The sequence below is a fragment of the Chiloscyllium plagiosum genome, unplaced genomic scaffold, assembly GCF_037043375.1.
Source record: "Chiloscyllium plagiosum isolate Xiang-an unplaced genomic scaffold, Cpla_swu_hap1 HiC_scaffold_7, whole genome shotgun sequence".
In the NCBI taxonomy this organism is placed as follows: Eukaryota; Metazoa; Chordata; class Chondrichthyes; order Orectolobiformes; family Hemiscylliidae; genus Chiloscyllium; species Chiloscyllium plagiosum.
The window spans coordinates 37,218,647-37,241,475 of record NW_028270145.1 but is presented as its reverse complement, the minus strand read 5'-3'; the positions used below and the strand labels follow the sequence as shown (position 1 = coordinate 37,241,475).

Genomic DNA, 22,829 nt, shown 5'->3' with positions numbered 1-22,829 from the left:
TGCAGTTTTGGTCGCCATATTATAGGAAGGATGTGGAGGCACTGGAACGGGTGCAGAGGAGGTTTACCAGGATGTTGCCTGGTATGGTAGAAAGATCGTATGAGGAAAGGCTGAGGCACTTGGGGTTGTTTTCATTGGAGAAAAGAAGGTTTAGGGGTGACTTGATAGAGGTGTACAAGATGATTAGGAGTTTAGATAGGGTCGACAGTGAGAATCTTTTTCCACGTATGGAGTCAGCTATTACAAGGGGGCAGAGCTTTAAATTAAGGGGGGGTAGGTATAGGACAGATGTTAGGGGTAGGTTCTTTACTCAGCAAGTCGAGAGTTCATGGAATGCCCTGCCATTAGCAGTGGTGGACTCTCCCTCATTATGGGCATTTAAGCGGGCATTGGATAGGCATATGGAGGATAGTGGGCTAGTGTAGGTTAGGTGGGCTTGGATCGGCGCAACATCGAGGGCCAAAAGGCCTGTACTGCACTGTATTCTTCTATGTTCTATGTTAACCACATCCTCACAAATCTATTTCTGGTGTCAGTCCAGTTGTTGCAGATAAATTCATAGAGTCCCACAGTAGGAAGACAGGCCCCCAAACTGGTCCATGCCAACCAAAATGTCCATCAATGCTAACTTGATTTCCCTGCACAGTAGGAGTGACCAGAGTCCTTGTGAAGACCAAGTCCCACCTTCAAATGTTATAAAGCATCAAGTCCATAATGTGGCACCACCACATTTGTCATAGTATCCCACATGCAAACATCTTGAGCCACTCCAATGTCTTGCCCTTCAAAAAAATAAAAGCAGTTTTTTTAAACTGAGAACTGAACTCCTCAGATACTGAAGCAGTGAATGTCCACTTGCAGCCAGATTCGCAGACAACATTCAAGCTTGGGCGAAGTGATAAGTAACATTTGTATCACAAGAGTGCCCGTCAATGACAACCTTCCAGCAGTAGAGAATCTAACCATCTCCCTTTGACAATCAACATCATGATCATCACTTAGTAATCAACATAATTACCGCGGCTCACACCACTGATCATGAAAATAACTTGAGCAGCCATATAAATGTTGTGGCTTCAAGAGCAGCTTCGAATTCTGTGGCAAGTAATCCATCTTCTGTGTTCCCAAAGCCTGTCCATCTACAAAGCACAAGTAGAGATAGAATACTCTCCACTTGCCTGGATCGTCCCCACCCCCACCCTCCTCTAGCTTATCTCTCCACGCTTCAGGCTCTCTGCCTTTATTCCTGATGAAGGGCTTTTGCCCGAAACGTCGATTTTGCCTGTCCTCGGATGCTGCCTGAATTGCTGTGCTCTTCCAGCACCACTGATCCAGAATCTGGTTTCCAGCATCTGCAGTCATTGTTTTTACCTCGTTGATTTTAACCCTACTGCGATCCTCTTGCAAGGATGCCTGCCTTGAAGAAGTTTTCCTCCTCTCTTTACAAGAATCTCAGGGAGTCTCTCTCTCACTGCAACTCCCAGGTCATTTCCTCAGCCCTGACCTATTGTATTCTGGATTAGTGGTGCTGGAAGAGCACAGCAATTCAGGCAGCATCCGAGGACAGGCAAAATCGACGTTTCGGGCAAAAGCCCTTCATCAGGAATAAAGGCAGAGAGCCTGAAGCGTGGAGAGATAAGCTAGCAGCACCACTAATCCAGAATCTGGTTTCCAGCATCTGCAGTCATTGTTTTTACCTGACCTATTGTACTCTATGCCACTCCCCACCCCCACCCTCCTCTAGCTTATCTCTCCACGCTTCAGGCTCTCTGCCTTTATTCCTGAAGGGCTTTTGCCCGAAACGTCGATTTTGCCTGTCCTCGGATGCTGCCTGAATTGCTGTGCTCTTCCAGCACCACTGATCCAGGCCCTTGCCTGGATAAGTCTGATTCCAACATTATCAAGGAGAAATAGTCACTTGATTAGCAGTGTATCCAAAACCTTAAACATCAATTCTTTCCATCAATGGCACACAGTGGCAGCAGCTTGCCTGCCTGCCAAGCCTCCCTCAACAATACCTTATGAACACACGACATCTACTGCCTAGGTGGACAAAGGCATCAGACACTTGAAAACACTAATACCTACAAGTTCCTTACCATCCACACACCATTCCTTCACAATTGCTGGGTTAAAAACCTGGACATTTGAAAACCTAAAATACCTTCTTAACAATAGCACTGTATTTGAGACTACATCAGATGGACTGCAACAGATGAAAAAGCAGTTCACGGCAGCTTCTCAAGGGTAATTACTACTCACAACAAATGGTAGTCTTCTGAGTAGTACTCAAGGCACATGAAAAGGTTTAAATATAGAATGAAGATGCTTTAAAAAATACAAATGTAATCCAGGGCAGAGGCATACTTCTCAGCATTAATACTTAATGTTGTTAAACCATGTGTAATCCTATTCAAGTCTCTAAAAATCAATTATGTACATCGGAACAAGTATCGATCTCTTACCTTTCAATCATGAAATAACATTGAATCAGCTGTACAATAGAGCCACTGGATGAGTTTCAAACTTTAGCTACTCTTTCCTCGAGCTAATAATAACTGAAAATGCTAATCTTAGCCAGTGTAGTTAGCAGGGTTGCTTCAACTGGTCTAAGTTTTCTGAAAAAAATTCATCTGACCTTCTTGGTCCTCATTGCTAATCAAACCTACTGAAGAAAACTACAGACTGCAATATGACTGAACTGCAACACCTGCATGACAAATACACTCTCTGTCCGGTCTGCCTCAAAACAATGAATATTGAGTGAGTACTTAAAACAATAACTGCAACCATGGAACTTTACCTTAACAGGGGGTGATCCTTTCAGTAAAGGTAAATGCAGGAAAGAAGGATAAAATTTTGACTTAGTAAATTATTAGGACATGACTACCATGGTAGCTCTCACTGACTATCCATCTCAAATTGTGCTTACCCTTCTTTTTCGTGCAATTCATCTCCTCCTGAAAATGTGCCCACATTTTAAAAGGGAATATGTTCCCAGAGTTTGGATCAGAAACAAAGCATGAACAACAATACATTTCCAAGTCAGTGTGCAATGTGGCCCGTGGCCCAACATTTCAACTCTCCCTCCCACTCTGCCGAGGACATGCAGGTCCTGGGCCTCCTCCACTGCTGCTCCCTCACCACCCGACGCCTGGAGGAAGAATGACTCATCTTCTGCCTCGGAACACTTCAACCCCAGGGCATTAATGTGGACTTCACCAGTTTCCTCATTTCCCTTCCCCCCACCTTACCCCAGTTCCAACCTTCCAGCTCAGCACCATCCTCATGACCTGTCCCACCTGCCAATCTCCCTTCCCACCTATCCGCTCACCCTCCCCTCTGACCTATCACCTCCATCCCCACCCCATTCACCTACTGTACTCTTTGCTACCTTCTTCCCAGCCCCACCCTCCCATTTATCTCTCCACCCTGGAAGCTTCCTGCCTCTATTCCTGATGAAGGGCTTTTGCCTGAAACATCAATTTTCCTGCTCCTCGGATGCTACCTGACCTACTGTGCTTTTCCAGCAACACTCTGATCTAAACTCTGGTTTCCAGCATCTGCTGTCCTCACTTTTGCCTAATGTGTAGGTAATGTCATTTCATTGCACTTCAGCTTCTCTTTGATAAGGCTTGTGGCTTTGGGAACTACTGAGAAGCTCATGGCAGACTGCTGTAGTACATCTTCTAGGTAGTACACACAGTAGTCACTGTACTATGATGGTGAACGCTCAGGATGGTGGATGTGTTTCTCAGCAAGTGGGGAATACTTCTAACATGCTTTGCAAGTTTAACACAGGCACTGAAAAGTCAGGTGAGTCACTTGTTGTGGAATAAGCAGCCTCTGGCCAGTTCCAAATGGGCAATGGAGTGATTGCTCGAAACAAAGTTTCTGGCCAATGGTGATCACCAGGATGTTGGAGGGATTTGGTAATAGTAATAAGAATAAATTTCATGGGGTGGTGGTTATATCTTCCTCTTGCTGATGACTGTTATCGCAGACTTGTGGAACAAACCTTCCTTATCAATTATTCACCCGAGCTCAGCTAGGTTTTGTTGCATACAGCCATGAATGTTTTTCATTTTTATGAGGAATTAGAATGGGTATTATTCACTTTTAATCAGAGAACAGTTCCACATTAAGATGAAAGGAGTGATATTGAGTTGCTGAAAATGTTTGAGCCTTTAATGTTGGCTTGATGAACTCCTGGAGCGATGTACAGAATTCAGATGATTAGCCCTCAGCAGAGCAGCATCTTTTTTTTTAAAACTCAGCTGTGCAAACTCACCTCTCAGATCTCAAATAAGTGGAGCAGTTCTTCTGTATGCAGGATGAGGTTATTTGTGAAATCACATTTTCAGTATAAAGGAAAGATAGAATTCCTTGTGCAGCCATTCCTCCCCTTTCCAAATCTATGTTAGCTGAAATAAATCACTTTAGCTACTGAACCTTTTCAAAATATTCAGTTTTGATATGATAAGGCACAATAATCCATATCTGACAAGACCAAAAATAAACATTGTCATGAAATCAAAGGGAAGTCCAGTAATTTATCAATAGTCACTTCATCGCTGGAAAGACTGATGATCAAAATCATCTATGCAATCAGTATACGATAGAATCCTTTCTGCAGAGTTAATAGTTGTAATGGCTGTACGAGTTATCTGAAATTGATTCCCAGACAAGCATAAGATTGTATGCTTTTAGGAAGGGAAAATGCTATTGAATATTAACTACAATTTTTAGCTGTATTTATCCAAAATGAGCAATTTCCGTGGTCTGGGCCATCTACCATTTTAGGCAGGCAACCAACTCTGGACCTTGACCAAAGTTGTCATGAATTGTCATTATTGGCAATAGATGGTTCTTCTTTTCCCTTTTATATGCGAGTCAAGTCCTCTGATCAGCACCACCACTCAACAGAGAGCAAGGCTTACCCGAGATCAGATCACAGACAAGAATCTATGCAAATTACATGGCACCTCGGTTATTTGGAAACTTCAATACATGGGGAATCACTAGACTGAAAAGTGTGAATTTCTATTGTGGCGTCATGGCATAGGGCCTCCACTGTACCAGCGTGCAACTGTTCTCCCCTAATGCTGCGCATTTCTAACATTTGATGTTTTTATATCTGGACACAATAGTGAAAACCTTAGCTCCCTGTATGTTTCACTAAGTGTGGAACAGTAGACATAAATTTGCACTTTCAATTCCACGCTGAATTGTTGATCTCACACAATGTGACATCAGTTAATGTACTTCCTAAATGCAGAGTGCCTTGTTTCTTTTCTGGTCAAAGTAAGTGGCATGTAACAGAGTACTACAAATTGTGGCAGGGGTGGAGAGAGAAGAGCATGAGGAGAGAAGATTAAATAAAATATAATTGCGTAATATTACTTTAGTAGAAAATGCAGAAATTGGTTCATTTGCAAACCTTGAGAAGTACAACAACATCTAGGCAATACTGACTGACATCTGCACGTTCTAAAATCACTAAACATTAAACAGATGTATTTGTAATTGATTTGATAAGAACTGTTTGAATAGATCCAAACATTCATGTAGGACCTTGTGTTCAAAACACACTGCTACAGAAAATTCACTGTTACTACCGCTTTTCCCACTCCATAAGAATGTTTAATTTTATCAGCTAAAAATATGTATCAGATTGAGGAGATCCATATGATTTAGTAACCAATGTGCTAACAAACAGACTAATTGTGTACAGTAAATAATTTTAATCCAATTGTCCCTGCTTGTTGAACAATTAATCTATGCATTTTTAAAAATTAAAATCCAATCCAGCCCTCAATATTTTTAAATATAACAAGGAACTTTAAACATGACAGGTCAAACAATTTAGTGTTATCAGTAGCTTTTTGAAATACATCTGAATCAGTTACATATAATCAAATTCATTTCCAACAGCATATTCCTCTTTGAATCAAGGCTCTCTTTCGACCACTCTTTTTCTCATAAGGGATTGCTTCGAAGGAAAGCATGCTCTCATCGTTTCTTTATCTCCCCCAGCTCATACAGAGTCCCTCACCTCCTGCATTAACCTGCTCGCAGCCATTGCGAATGATAAATTTCACAGCCTTCTAACGAGTCGACAATGTGAACATCCGCACATTCCAAGGATGTAAATAGCCTGACTGGCGCACCTCTCTTCTGCAGCACGGAGTCCTCTCATCAATAAACCTTCATTTGCATTTCAATGACGCTCCAAGTTTGCGTAGCTTTAACAGAAAATGCGCCCTGCATCTCAAATGACCCTTTCTATTATTTGCTGTTATACTTCACTAGTTCCGTACAAAGTGCCATGTGCCTCGCGGAGCCTCCTAGACTGCAGACAGCATGAACTCTCCCACTCCGTTCTGACCAGGAACACCACCCCCCACCCCCCCCATCATAAACACCGGAGGCGGCGGTACAATAAAGCTATTTCATCCACAGCTAATACACGCACTGCGGGAATGAGGACTGCTGGGGAAAGAGGCAACATTTTGGGGAAAAAAATTCTTTCATTGGTTGAGAGCCGAATAGCATCTCCCTTCATAAAGATTTCGATCAATCACAGCCCATCAAAATTATTCTCACAACAGCCAGTTTCATTTCAACTCTTGGATTAATGTAAAGAGCATTTGTGTATTTCAAATTAGGCAGCTGCTGCGGACCAGATCTGCCAAAATATGTCCACTTCCGTAGCTGTACAAAATCACGAAGAAATCTCAGAAAAACAAAAAAAATTCAGCACTGAAAATTTCTTGTTCCCGATCTCAAACAACGGAATTCTTGCCTCAGTTTCTAACTTAGGTGCGGATTGCAATTATGGAATGTCTCCTTTTAAAGCTAAAGAACACAGTTAAAGATATCCAACCATTGAGAGTGCATACATTTTAATTGAACGCATAATTAATGCTACCCAATTGTTCTGCAAACCCAATTTAACCATACAAATCTCAAAGTGGGCATTAAGTACATGGCTGGTGGCTCGTTTCCCTCCCTAACTCTGAACCAAAAGTCATGGTTCAAGCGCCCCCACCCCACTATGGAAATTTGTCAGGACATGCATAACAAGGTTTATTAATATTTCAGTTGTAGTCATAGAGTCAGACATGTACAGTACAGAAATAGACCTTTCTATCTAACTCGTCCAAACCAACCAGATATCCTAAATTAATCTAGTTCCATTTGCCAGCACTTGGCCCATATCGCTCTAAATCCTGCCTATTCATATACCCATCCAGATGCCTTTTAAATATTGTATTTGTATCAGCCTCCACCATTTCCTCTGTCAGCTCATTCCATACACAAACCACCCTCTGCGTGAAAATGTTGTCCCTTAGGTCCCTTTTGAATCTTCCCCCCTCACCTTAAACCTGTGCCCTCTAGTTCTGGACTGCCCCACTCCAGAAAAATGACCTTGTCTTTATCAATGCCTCTCATGTCTTTATAAGGTCACCCCTCAGTCACCGACATCCCAGAGAAAACAGCTCCAGCCCATTCAGCCTCTCCCTATATCTCCAACCTTCTAACCCTGGCAACACCTTTGTAAATCTTCTCAGAACTCTTTCAAGTCTCATAACATCCTTTCAATAGGAGGGAGACCACAACTGCACACAATATTCCAGAAGTTCACAGCTGCAGCTCCAAAACTTGTATACCTGTAACAATTATATATTCTGTATTCTTGGATGTACAGAAGGTTTTCTCCTCTTGGACATATTCTTGGGCCAGAGAATATCACAAGAATTTCAAACTCTACCAGTCAGAAAAATATGAGATAATCTACAAAATTACTGCAGGAACAAAGTATAGATCGGAATGGAAGGGATGTAAAGACAAAGAAGTGTATCCAGCTGGACTTGGTCCATCAACTTATGGACTCAGGCTCAGTTATACAGCACGGAAACAGAAATTTCAGTCCAACTCATCCACGCCAACTAGATACCCGCAACTGAAATAGTCCCATTTCCCTTTTAAATGTTATAATTATACCCGCCTCCACCACGTTCTCTGGCAGCTTGTTACATATAAACATCATAAATTGGCATCTATTATTCTTAGGCCATGCCCTCTGGTCCTAGATTCTTTTCTTGCAGGTAAACAAAGTGTGTCATAGCATCACAGGAAAAAGATCTTGCTATTCATGCTGTCCATGCCCCTCATGATTTTATAAACCTCTATAAGGTCACCCCTCAGCCTCCGATGCTCTGCACATATATTGTTGCCCCTATTGGCAAAGATATGAACCAGAAGCTTCACAATTCATCAAAAAAAAGTAATCAAATTAGGTGAGCATCACTTAAATGAGAGGTGCACGTATCATATAGGTGATGCCCGACAGCACCTCAACCAGGACCTTCTCAAAATATGCAACTGCTACTATCTAGAAGCACAAGGATAATAGATTCATGGGAACACCAACACATGCATGTTCCCCACCACATAGAATTTTGACTAAGAAATATATATCACTGTTTCTTCACCATTGCTTGGTTAAAATCCTGGAACCCCTTCTCAACAGCATTGCGAGTATCCCGACAGCTCAAAGATGGCAGCTAACCATCATCTTGAGGAAATTCGGGATGCACAGTAAATGGTTAACTGGATAGTGACTTTCCGGGGGGGCGGGGAAGTGCGCATATCATGATTCAGGATCATTATTGATGTAAGGAGCGAAGGTCACGGAGGTCATTAATATAAGTTCACCACAAGAAATCCAAGAGAAAATTCTGAAAAAATACTTTTGTGAAAATTTGGAACTCATTGCCATTAGAAGTGATGCAAGAGAATGGTAGATTTGAATTTTAAGGCAGGTGATACAAGCATTTGAGGAAAAAGGGATCAATGAAGAATTGAATTGAATTGAATTGAATTTATTGTCACATGTACCGAAGCACAGTGAAAAGCTCTGTCTTGTGAGCAATACAGGCAGATCACAGAGTTAAGTCGCATAGATAGTAAATAATAGGTAAACAGCAGCAAAAGCAAAAACACAGGTACAGGTGAATGTTAAGAGTTTGTGAATCCATTCAGTATTCTAGTAGAGCAGAAACTGTTGCGAAACCGGCTGGTGCGTGTGATCAGGCTTCTGTACCTTCTCCCCGATGGTAGAGGTTGTAGAAAAACATTGCCAAGGTTGGATTGATCTTTAAGAATGCTGGTGGCCTTTCCTTGACAGCACGCCTGGTGGATGGATTTTATCGATAGGAGGTTGGCCTTTGTGATTGTCCAGGCCGAGTTCACCACTCTTTGTAACTGTCTCTGAACTTGAATGGTACAGCTGCCATACCAGGTAGTGATATATTCAGACAGAATGCTCTTGATGACGCACCTATAAACGTTGGCAAGGGTATTCGCCGTCATGCCAAATTTCCTCAGCTGCCTGAGGAAGAGGAGACGTTGTTGAGCCTTTGTAACCAGTGTGCCCACATGAAGAGTCCAAGAAAGCTTGTCATGGATGACCACTCCCAGGAGCTTGACACTCTCCATTCGTTCCTTCTCTGTGGTGTTAATGTGTAGGGGGAGGGGCACGAGTAACATCCCTCTGAAAGTCAATAATGAGTTCCTTGGGTTTGCCGGCATTGAGAGCTAGGTTGTTTTCAGTGCACCATTTTTCCAGGTCTTCCATCTCCCATCTGTAGTCTGTTTCATCGCCATCTGAGATTCGACCAACTATGGTGGTGTCATCAGTGAACTTGTTAATGGCATTAGTCTGGTATTTAGCGTCACAGTCTTGTGTACTCACAGTGTGTACAGTAGGGGGCTGAGTACACACCTCTGGGGGGCTCCAGTGTTGAATGTTAGTGATGACAAAATATTGTCCCCAATCTTCAGGAAACTAAGGATCCAGTTGCAGAGAGTGGGGCTTAGTCCAAGATCACTAAGTTTTGTAATCAGTCTTGAGGGGATAATAGTGTTGAAGGCTGAACTATAGTCAACGAGTAGGATTCTTACGTAACTGTTCTTGGTGTTAAGATGTTTTAGGGAGGAGTGAAGGGCAAGTGATATGACAAAAGATATATGTGATTAAAGTGATATGATAAAAGATAAAAGAAGGCTCGCATGAAATATAAAAGCCTGTACAGTCTAGGTCAAACAACCTCTTGCTGTTCTAAAACTCCTATGTAACCTAAAATAATCCCGAAATGTTGACAAACTTGAAAGATTAAATTGAGTTTTTAAAGATATGAGGTTTTAGGTGTTAAGCTTCAAATTTTTCTCAAGTTTTAAGATCCAGTTCTTTTAAGTTCAACAAAAAGTTGAGTGAATAAAAGCATGCCAAGGGACTTCAGTCCTTGGTTCCTGAAGCCCAATACGTGCAATCTTTCATTAACAGAGGGATTAAGTTTAAGAGCCGCGAGGTTTTGCTGCAGCTCTATAAAACTCTGGTTAGACCACACTTGGAATATTGTGTCCAGTTCTGATCGCCTCATTATACGAAGGATGTGGATGCTTTAGAGAGGGTGCAGAAGAGATTTACGAGGATGCTGCCTGGATTGAAGAGCTTGTCTTATGAAGGGAGATTGAGTGGGCTAGGGCTTTTCACACTGGAGAGAAGGGAAAAAAGGTGCAAGAAATGAGAAGCATCGGTAAAGTAGATAGCCAGAGATTCTCCCCAGGGCAGAAATGGCTGTCATGAGTGGTCATAATTTTAAGGTGATAGGAGGAAGATACAAGGGAGATGTCAAGAGTAGGTTCTTTACCCAGAGTGGTCCGTGCATGGAATGCACTGCCAGCAATGGTAGTAGAGTCGGAGACTTTAGGGACTTAGGGTGTAGGTTTGTTCGCTGAGCTGTAGGTTTGTTATCCAGACGTTTCATTACCTGGTTAGGTAACATCATCAGTGGCGACCTCCAAGTGAAGCGAAGCTGTTGTCTCCTGCTTTCTATTTATATCTTTCTCCTGGATGGGGTTCCTGGGGTTTGTGGTGATGTCATTTCCTGTTCGAGACATTAGGGACATTTAAGAAACTGCTGGACAAGAAGATGGATGGCAGTAATTGAGGAGTGTGTAGGTTAGGTTGATTTTAGATTAAGATAAATGCTCAGCACAACATCGTGGCCAAAGGGCCTGTACAATGCTGGACTGTTCTATGTTTTAACCTGTTCAATGTCGGAACTCCAGAACACTCCTCACGTACTGCAGGGTAGTATCATCAACCAGAAGACTTGAGCTCTGAGTTTCAGCATGTAAGAAAAAACTGATGGATGTGTGGGGGACAAGGAGGGAGGTCACAAAAACAACAGTAATAAGAGGTTGAATGTTTAGGGGAACAGATAGGCAATTCTGCCCTCACAGATTTGACTCCAGGAATTGCTTTCCTCGGGTTAAAAGTGTCACTGAGAAACTGAAGATCGTTATGAGATGGTAGAATGAACAGCCAGCAGTCATGTGGTATATTTGTACCAATGATACGAAAGGGATGAGGTACTGCATGCAACTTTAGCAAGGCAGGAAAGAAAAAAATATAACTTCAAAAGGTAACAATCACCAGATCACTCCCACTGCTTGTGAGAACAAAAAATGGAAGGACAATGCAAATGAAGGAGTAGCTGCAAAAATGGTGGAGGATGGACTTTCGATTCCTGGGGTGCTGCAACAGATTTTGGGGAATATGTCAGCTGTACAAACTGGATGGGTTACAAATCAACAGGCGTTGGTACCAATGACTGTTGGGGAGATTCATTACTACATTCAGGAAAGCTTTAAACTTGTTGGGAGGAGTATGGGAAATTGAACATACACTCAAATGGAAGAGAGCTAAGCTGGAAATGAAAAGCACAAATTGAATAAATACAGACAGCAGAGGAAACTAAAGCAAGAAAATAGTCAAAGGTGGTGTTCAGTGACTAACAGTATATATTTCAAAGAAAGGAGTTAAATGAATAACACACAGATAGATAAATTCAACTATGAATTCACAACTATAAATGAAATGTGACATAATGAAGGCAGGAACTGCTGCTCAACATTCCCAATTACAGTATTTTCAAATCAAATTGAAATAAAAACCAGAGGAGGGCAATCTCACTTCCAGGAGCACACCATAAATACCTAAGGAATCAACAAAGGAATTATGGAGGCCATTGTTTCAGTAGTCCAAAACTTGTTGGGATATTTCAATTACACTATCAACTGGGACGAATTCAATGTAAAAGATATAATGGTTAGCCACAATGTTCAAAAAGGCACGGTGGCTCAGTGGTTAACCGGGTTCGATTCCCACCTCAGGGCAACTGTCTGTGTGGATTTTGCACATTCTCCCCGTGTTTGTGTGGGTTTCCTCTGGGTGGTCCGGTTTTCTTCCACAATCCAAAGGTGCGCAGATCAGGTGAATTGGCCATGCTAAATTGCCCGTAGTGATAAATACATGAGTCGGGGTAAATATAGGGTAGGATAATGAGTCTGGGTGGGTTACTCTTCAGAGGGTCGATGTGGACTTGTTGGGCCAAATGACCTGTTTCCATACTGTAGGGAATCTCATCTAACCAAAGCACATATTTCCTTAAACTGCATCATGCAGTCTGCTTTAATAGGTTCTGCATCCTTTTTCCTTTGCATGTTGTGTTTTATTTGGAACATTAAACTCCAAAGTTGTTGTAATGTGTTCTTTCAAATAGAAGAAATAGACTGCTTGTCAATTCATCAGGTTATCCCTGTATGTTCATGTTGAGATTGCAAGGTGTGAATTGCAAAGGCGAAAAGGAAAATAGTATGTGGTTGACAAAAACACAATGTCAACTCCAGCAGAGTCAAAATAAGTACTGCATGTTTGTTAAAAGAGGGAATGAAGCAGGTGCTGTAATTAAAGAAAATGACTGTGAAACATTGGATGGTATTGCCGGTGAGGGAGGGAATATTATGATGTTCAGTATCCTTGTATTAGTCACCAGGTCTGGATGAAATGTATCCCAGGCCAAGGGAAGGGATGAAACAGCACAAAAAATGACTATCATTTTTCTTTTTACTCTGGATGCAGACATCGTGCAGGAGATTGTTTTAAATAACGGTAAGTTAGCAGTCTACCAATTACAGACCAGTCAGCCGAACCTTAGAGATGGAAAAGGAGAATGAAAAGAATTATAAGCAACAATATACATTGCCACATCAGTATAGATTAGAATCATAGAATCCTTCGTGTGGAAACAAGCCATTTGGCCCAAAACGTCCACACCGACCCTCCAAAGAGTATCCCACCCGGACCCATTCCCCTACCCTATTACTTTCCATTTCCCCTGACTAATGCACCTAACCTTCACATCCCTGAACAGTATGGGCAATTTAACATGGCCAATTCACCTAATCTGCATATCTTTGGACATGGGAGGAAACTGGACCACCTGGAGGAAACTCACGCAGACACTGGGAGAATGTGCAAATTCCACACAAACAGTCACCTGAGGCAGAAATCAAACCCTGGCCGCTGGCGCTGTGAGGCAGCAGTGCTAACCACTGAGCCACCGTGTCGCCCAGAGATTGTGGAAGCAATGAGAAAGAAACCAAGAAAAGATGAACTGGTATGAGCAGTTGAAGAGATAGAGGAAATATGGTGATGGGAATGATGGAAGTGGGTTTGCCAAGGAGTGCAAGACCAGATAGAAAGATGCAGTGGCAGAGATTTATGCACAGTGGAATTGTAAGAATGATCATTCTCAGGAGGAACTGGAATAGGGTGATCAACCAACATTGCCATGACATCTAAGTAAAATGGGAAAAAAACTATAAGTAGATGACATGGTACAAATTGACATATAGCTTAGAAAGGATCAATTATGAACAGCAAAGAAGGTTACCTCAGATTACAACAGAATCTTGATCAGATGAGCCAACGAGCTGAGGAGTGGCAGATCGAGTTTAATTTAAATAAATGAAAGATGTTGCACTTTGTGAAAGCAAATCAGAGCAGGACTTATACACTTATAGTAAGGTCCTAGGGAGTGTTGCTGAGCAAAGAGACTTCGGAGTGCAGGTTCATAGCTCCTTGTAAGTTGAGTTGAAGGTAAATAGGATTGTGAAGAAGGCGTTTGGTATGCTTTCCTTTATTGGTCAGAGTGTTGAGTTGGGAGGTCATGTTACGGCTGCACAGGATGTTGGTTAGGGTAGTTCTGGAATATTGCGTGCAATTCTGGTCTCCTTTCTACAGGAAGGATGTTGTGAAACCTGAAAGGATTCAGAAAAGATTTACAAGGATGTTGCCAGGGTTGGGGGATTTGAGTTACATGGAGAGGCTGAATAGACTGGGACTGCTTTCCCTGGAACATCGGAAGCTGACAGGTGATCTTATAGACGTTTGTAAAATCATGAGGGGCATGGATAGGGTAAATAGTCAAAGTTTTCTCCCTGGGTGGGGGAGTCCAAAACTGGAGGGCATAGGTTTAGGGTGACAGGGGAAAGATATAAAAGGGACCTAAGGCGCAACTTTTTCACACAGAGGATGGTGCATGTGTTGAATGAGCTGCCAGACGAAATGGTGGAGGCTGGTACAATTTCAACATTTAAAACGCATCTGGATGGGTATATGAATTGGAAGGGTTTAGAGGGATATGGGCCAAGTACTGGCAAATGGGACTAGATTAGGTTGGGATATCTGGTCAGCATAGACGAGTTGGACGGAAAGGTCAGCTTCAATGCTGTATGACTCTCTGACTCGATTTAGGAGGAGTCTATCAATTTGTGAAAGAAGATAGCATCTGACCAACTTGAGTGAATTGCTTTGAGGTGGTAAAAAGGAAAGTTGAGAGCAGCAAGTTTGATGCAGTTTGCATGATTTTAGCAAGGTATATGTCAAGTCCCCACAAGGCAAACTGATCAGAAAACTAAAAGATAACAGCTGAAGGGAAGAAGAAAGTTGTGCCAAAACTGGTTCATTAGCTGGAGGCCAAGGGAAAAGGTCAGTGGATATTTCTATGATTGAAGAGCTGTTTCCCAGTGGGGCATCCACAAGGCTTGGTATGGCTTCTTGCTGTTTATGATATATATATATATATATATATATATATATATAATTTGGAGTAAAATGATCAAGAGGTTTATTGATTGTATAAAAATTCATTGTGCAGTTCATATCTAGTAGACTGTAAGCATCACAGAATCATAGAATTTACAATGCAAGATACCATTCAACCCATCATAATTGTACCTGTGCCTAAACGAGCTACCGAGCTAGTTCTATACTCCAGTCCTATCTTGTAACCCTTCTAAATTTATCACTTCCAAATATATTGCCATCTCCCTTTTGAAGCTTTTGATGAAATCTGCCTCCACCACGCTCCCAGGCAGCGCATTCCAAATCCTAACAACTGAGTGAAGACGTTTTTCCTCATCTCACTCCTAGCTTTCTTGCTGGTAATCTTGGAAGTGTGAATCCTCATTACTGATATACTGACTAGTGGAAAGGTCATTGCTTAATCCTCCCAACTCCAAGGAGAACAAGCCCAATTCTTCCCATCTCTCCTTGTATTAAAATCCCTCATTCCCAGCTTTATTCCAGCATAAGCCCCTTGCACTCCCTCTGGGGCATTAACACCCCTCCCTAAATAAGGTGCCCAGAACTGAACACAAGGCTCCAAATGTGGCCCAATCAATGATCTGTCAAAGTTTAGCATCAGTTACTTGGTCTAAGAACTGGCCATATCAATGGGATGGCCAGACGGGCAAAAAGCATAGTAAATAATACACTTCAGAAGAAAGAGGAGAAAGTGAGGACTGCAGATGCTGGAGATCAGAGCAATTTCCCCCCAGACGTGATCGATGATGCCCTCCACTGCATTGCCTCCATTTCCCGCTCCTCCGCCCTTGAGCCCCGCCCATCCAACCGCCACCAGGACAGAACCCCACCAACCTCCATATACAGCGTATCATCCGCTGTCATTTCCGCCACCTCCAAACGGACCCCACCACCAGGGATATATTTCCCTCCCCTCCCCTATCAGCGTTCCAAAAAGACCACTCCCTCTGTGACTCCCTTGTCAGGTCCACACCCCCCACCAACCCAACCTCCACTCCCGGCACCTTCCCCTGCAACCACAAGAAATGCAAAACTTGCGCCCACACCTCCCCCCTTACTTCCCTCCAAGGCCCCAAGGGATCCTTCCATATCCACCACAAATTCACCTGCACCTCCACACACATCATTTACTGCATCCGCTGCACCCGATGTGGCCTCCTCTATATTGGGGAGACAGGCCGCCTACTTGCGGAACGTTTCAGAGAACACCTCTGGGACACCCGCACCAACCAATCCAACCACCCCGTGGCTCAACACTTCAACTCCCCCTCCCACTCCACCAAGGACATGCAGGTCCTTGGACTCCTCCATCGCCAGACCATAGCAACACGACGGTTGGAGGAAGAGCGCCTCATCTTCCGCCTAGGAACCCTCCAACCACAAGGGATGAACTCAGATTTCTCCAGTTTCCTCATTTCCCCTCCCCCCACCTTGTCTCAGTCAACTCCCTCGAACTCAGCACCGCCTTCCCAACCTGCAATCTTCTTCCTGACCTCTCCGCCCCCATCCCACTCCGGCCTATCACCCTCACCTTGACCTCCTTCCACCTATCGCATCTCCAACGCCCCTCCCCCAAGTCCCTCCTCCCTATCTTTTATCTTAGCCTGCTGGACACACTTTCCTCATTCTTGAAGTAGGGCTTATGCCCGAAAAGTCGATTCTCCTGTTCCTTGGATGCTGCCTGACCTGCTGCGCTTTTCCAGCAACACATTTTCAGCTCACTTCGGAAGAAAAACAAGGCAAAAAAATACACAATAAAGGTCACAATTTGCAGAAGTGTCGAGAAAACCAGGGGTCTTGGTGTGCATTTTCACAGATCCCCTGAAGGTAGCAGGTTAAGTCGGTAGGTAAGCAAAAAGGCATATAGGTTAATTTCCTTGATTAGCTGAGTTGGAATGTAGAGGAGCAGGTAGTGCATGATAACAGATGACTTTCAACACGGCGGTGGTACTGTATATTGTTCTGATCACTGATGTGCCTGAAGGAAGAGATCGCATATGCAAGGATACAGAGGAGATATATGAGAACGCTGCCAAGAATGAAGAATTGAAGCCAAAGAAAAGAATAGATAGGCTGGGCCATTTTCATTGGAACAGAGACAGCCAAGGAGAGATTTAACTGAACTGAATACAATTGAGGGGTCTGGATAGATCTTTCCTTTTCATCATTTTGATTGGCATTCAAGATCAATAAACACAGGCATAGATTTGAAAGTAATTCATACAGGAGTTGAGCAACAATTTCTATGTTCACACCTAAATGATGATGAGGGCCTGGAACCCACTGCCTGAAAGAGCAGTATGAACAGGAACCCTCATCCGATTTAAAGAGTGCTTGGACACGTATATAAGGTGTCATAACCTCCAAAGACAAGCGCCAGGGGCTTAAAGGCTGATTGGGTCAGTAATCTGTCACCTGGATCAGACAAAAAAAGGTGAACAGCTTTCTTCTGTTCCAAAAATTACACTATATATTTTAGCCATTTCAAGGGAACTCATGGTCTAAGTCACAATGATTCCTTGGCTTTCCTCTCTTCAAAAAGCTACTTGCAGTCCTAGAACATAGAACATAGAACATAGAAGAATACAGCGCAGTACAGGCCCTTGGGCCCTCGATGTTGCGCCGATCCAAGCCCACCTAAACTACACTAACCCACTATCCTCCATATACCTATCCAATGCCCTCTTAAATGCCCATAAAGAGGGAGAGTCCACCACTGTTACTGGCAGGGCATTCCATGAACTAACGACTCGCTGAGTGAAGAACCTACCCCTAACATCAGTCCTATATCTACCCCCCCTTAATTTAAAGCTATGCCCCCTTGTAATACCCGACTCAATACGCGGGAAAAGGTTCATACTGTCGACCCTATCTAACCCCCTAATCATCTTGTACACCTCAATCAAGTCACCCCTAAACCTTCTTTTCTCTAGTGAAAACAGCCCCAAGTGCCTCAGTCTTTCCTCATACGATTTTCCTTCCATACCAGGCAACATCCTGGTAAACCTCCTCTGCACCCGTTCCAATGCCTCCACATCCTTCCTATAGTATGGCGACCAAAACTGCACACAATATTCCAGATGCGGCCGTACCAGAGTCTTATACAACTGCATCATGACCTCAGGACTCCGGAACTCAATTCCTCTACCAATAAAAGCCAGTACGCCATATGCCTTCCTCACCGCACTATTTACCTGGGTGGCAACTTTCAGAGATCTGTGTACATGGACACCAAGATCCCTCTGCTCATCCACACTACCAAGTATCCGACCATTAGCCCAGTACCCCATCTTTTTGTTATTCTTCCCAAAGTGAATCACCTCGCACTTAGCTACATTGAATTCCATCTGCCACCTTTCTGCCCAGCTCTGCAGCTTCTCTATATCCTGCTGTAACCTGCCACATGCTTCCTCACTGTCAACAACTCCTCCGACTTTCGTATCATCCGCAAACTTGCTCACCCAACCTTCTAACCCCTCTTCCAGGTCATTTATAAAAATGACAAACAGCAATGGTCCCAAAACAGATCCTTGCGGAACACCGCTAGTGACGGCACTCCATGAAGAAACTTTGCCATCAACTACTACCCTGTCTTCTTCCATCCAGCCAATTCCTAATCCAGACCTCCAACTCACCCTCAATGCCATATCTCCGTATTTTCTGCAGTAGCCTACCATGGGGAACCTTATCAAACGCCTTACTAAAATCCATATATACCACATCTACCGCTTTCCCCTCATCAACCTCCTTCGTCACCTTTTCAAAGAATTCAATAAGGTTTGTGAGGCACGACTTGCCCTTCACAAAACCATGCTGACTATCCTTGATCACATTATTCCTATCCAGATGTGCATAAATCCTATCCCTTACAATCCTATTTACAACCAAAGCTTTCGATCATGCTCCTTAACCATTCCATCGACCTTGTATCCATTTTTAATTTGATTTTTCTTTTGGCTATCTCCCAGCTTGTGAGGTCTACAATACTCAAAGTGCTACATAGTTGCAAATATACTCCAGTAGTTGAATTAAACTCTGCTTCCTATTTGTTCTCCAGTGAGCTCAATGACAGCAAGCTATTGAGATATAACATGAAAGGCATTTGAAAATGATGGCTTTCTATTTCGCAGATTTCGAACAACCAGCCACAACATTACGCGTGCTTCCAGGACATGACTGTGCCAAGACACAAAGGGTGGTGCTGGAAAAGCACAGCAGGATCCGAGGAGCAGGAGAGTAAACGCAAATAAACAAAATTAATAATTTCTCAACATAAAAATCACATCATGATTCAAATCAATTATTGGTAATTGTATCAGCAGCAGAATATTAGATGTAAATAATTTACGTTTCTCGATTCACCCATGAAAAACGAATGTTCCAAGCACTCGGCTCCAGTCTTTTCTTCCAAAGGTCTGGCACAGGCATCATGGACAAAACGGACATTTTACATCTTGTCTGAACATATGAATTAAAAGTAGAGCATTTAGGCCTGCTCTGCGATCAGATGATGGCTGATAATTGTGTTCAAATTCCATACTCCCAGGTAACCACAAGAACCTTCAATTCACTTGCCTAACAAGAATCAACCTACATCCACCTTAAAAATATTCAACAACCCTGCTTTCTCCACCTTCCGACTGAGTCCAACATCACACAATTCTTGCTTGAAATTTCTTTTCATGTCTGTTCTAAGTGTCCAATCTCTAAATCATGCCTTCTCGCTCTGGAGTTATCCACAAGGGCAAATTTCCATTCTATTTTGTCAAAAATCACTCAAGATCCTAAACTTGTCAAATCAAATCTCGTCTGAATTGAAGTGGAAACAAAGCCATTTTTTCAATCTATCCTTTTAAAGCAATCCACTCATTCCACAAATCAATCCAGTAAACCTTTAATAATATATTTACATCCTTGCTTAAATATGGAGACCAAAACTACTCAGTGCTTTTGCTTTGGTCTCACCAAGGCCTTGCATAACTGAAGTATAACATCTTCAGTCTTATGTTCTATTTCTCTTGTAATAAAGGATGACACACCATTAGCTTTCTTGGTTACATGCTATACCTACTTACAGGTAGTTCTTCTATAATGCATTAGTTTTGTTCTTGTGCAACACCACATTATAGAAAAATCGCACTTTAGAAACAGCACTTAAAGTGTTGGCGATATGATCACACTATAGCCTATGCATGTTTTAAAAGTCCACGCTTTAGAAGTAGTGTTCCCAATTCGTCATTCGTATTTCAGTGAATTCATATTAACGAAACGCACATTATAGCAGAACAACCAGTACTAGCTTTTTGTGACTCAGGCAGCAGTGCACTGAAAATCTTCTGCACCTCAGAATGTTGCTGTCAGGTTCCACTTAAGTCATGCTATTTTTCATTCTTCCTGTTAAAAAGTGAACAACTTCACGTTTTCCATACTACACTTCATCTGTCAGATACTTCTGCCCACTCACTGAACTTATCTAAATCCTTCAAACTTTTTAGATCTTCTTTACACTTTCCTATTTGGTGCTGTCTGTGAATTTAGCACCCTGCCTTTGCACCCCAATTTAAGTAATTCATGTAAACTGGAAAAAGGTTGAGGCTCAGCACATACCTCTGTGGGTCTCCACTTGCCACTCCCTGCCAAAGAACCAAAATGCTCTGTTCTCTTCCAGGCAGCCAAACCTCTTGTCGTACTAGCCTGTTGCCCCAATAAATTGGTTAAATAAGTTAGATAAATTGGCAAAACCGTGCTGATTTATCCTGATCATCTTGACTTTTTGTCAACATGCAAGTTTAAACTTTATTGATCAACTTGTAAAGTTAACTGGCCATTAGTATCCTGTTTCCTTTCTCCTTCACTCTTGCATAGTGGGATTGTATTTGTTACTTTTCAATCTGATGGAACTTTTCCTGAAGTGTGGGAATTTTGGAAAATTAACATCAATGCATCTACTCCTTATCAGTCATCTCTTTTAAGACCCTAGAGTGAAGACCGTCGGGACCCATAGACATAGCCTGCAGCTACATCAGGTTACTTTTTATCATTTCCCTGAGGTTTGTAATATCAAGAAGTTGCTTCCCACCTCCTAATGCACAGTTACTACAGAAATGCTTTTTATATTTTCGACTGTGAAGGTAAGCAAAATATTTGTTCATTTCATCTGTCATAGAGTCAGAGTTGCTCAGCATGGAGTTAAACCCTTGGGTCCAACTCACCCATGCTGACCAGATATCCGAAATAAATCTAATCCCAGCATTTGGCCCATGTCCCTCTATGTATCCTTTTCATGTATCCATCCAGATGTCTTTTAAATGGCACAATTGTACCAGCCTCCACCACTTCCTCTGGCAGATCATTCCATACACACACCACCATTTGTGTGAAAATATTATTCGTCAGGTCCCTTTTAAGTCTTTCCTCGCTCGCCTCACACCTATGTCCTTCAGTTTGGATTCCCCTATTCTGGGAAATAACCTCAGCTATTCACCCAACACATGCCCCTCAAGATTTTATAAACTCCAAGAAGGACATCCCTCAGCCTCTGACTCTCCAAGGAAAAAGGCTCCAGCCAATCAGCTCTCCCTATAGCTCAAACCTGGCAACACCCTCATAAGTAGTTTCTGAACCCTTACAAATTTAACATCTTTCCCAGAGCAGGGAGACCAGAACTGAATACTGTACTCCTAACCAATGTCCTGTACAGCCACAATATGACATCCCAATTCCTGTACTAAATGCACTCACCAATAAAGACACCTTCTTTACTCCCTTATCTATCTGCAACTCCACTCCCAAGGAACTATGAACTTACACCCCAAGGTCTCTTTGTTTGACAACACTCCCCGGACTTTACCATTAAATGTATAAAGCCTGTCCTGATTTGCCTTTCCAAAATGCAACAGCTGATATTTATCTAAATTAAACTCCATCTGTCACTCCTCAACCCAACTGTTCAAGGTCCAGTTATACTCTGAGATAATCTTCTTCACTGTCCACTGCACCACCAATTTTGGTATCATCTGCAAACTTACTAACTATACCTCCTATATTTGTGTCCAAATCATTTATATAAATGACAAAAAGCAGTGGACTCAGCAGTAACCCTTGCAACACAATGCTGGTCACAGGCTCCAGTGTGAAAAATAACCCTCCACCACAGCCCCCTGTCTCCTACCTTCAAGCTAATTTTGTATCCAAATGGCTAGTCCATATAGACAACGTTCATCACTCTGCCTTCAATCTTCTTTATCACTTATTCAAAAAACTCAATCAAGTTAGTGACAAATTTCTGTGTTAATTTTACAACTGCCTGCACATCAGATAGTTCTTTTCTGATCAGGACCCTTATGATGAAGATAATGCACTGTTGCATCAAAGATTTGAAGAATCTGATCGAATTTTACATTGGGAAGATCGTCTCATGGACTGCAGCAGCTGAAATAGGCAAATGACCATCACAATCTCAAGTATAATCGGGAGTGGGGAATAAATATAGTCCTTGCCAGCAACATCTATATTCCATGAATTAACTATAAATAAAGGTTGAGCAAAATTATACCAAATTATACAGATTTTGATCAACTGAAGTTGTAGAGTCAAGCTTTGGATTATGCTTGCAGAAGTTTGAATGATAAACACTGCTTGCCTTGAGGGAGTGGGCAGCATGGTGGCCCAGTGGTTAGCACTGCTGCCTCACAGCACCAGAGACCCGGGTTCAATTCCCACCTCAGGCGACTGACCGACTGAAGTTTGCACGTTCTCCCCGTGTCTGCGTGGGTTTCCTCCGGGTGCTCCGGTTTCCTCCCACAAT

At 42.6% G+C, this 22,829-nt stretch overlaps 1 protein-coding gene across 3 annotated transcripts in view; it reads right to left on the bottom strand.

Moving 5' to 3' along the window:
• Positions 1 to 22,829, bottom strand: part of LOC122551455 (protein FAM117B) — a 236,934-nt gene that overhangs the window by 76,197 nt on the left and 137,908 nt on the right. The gene's annotated exons all lie outside the window — the stretch shown is intronic.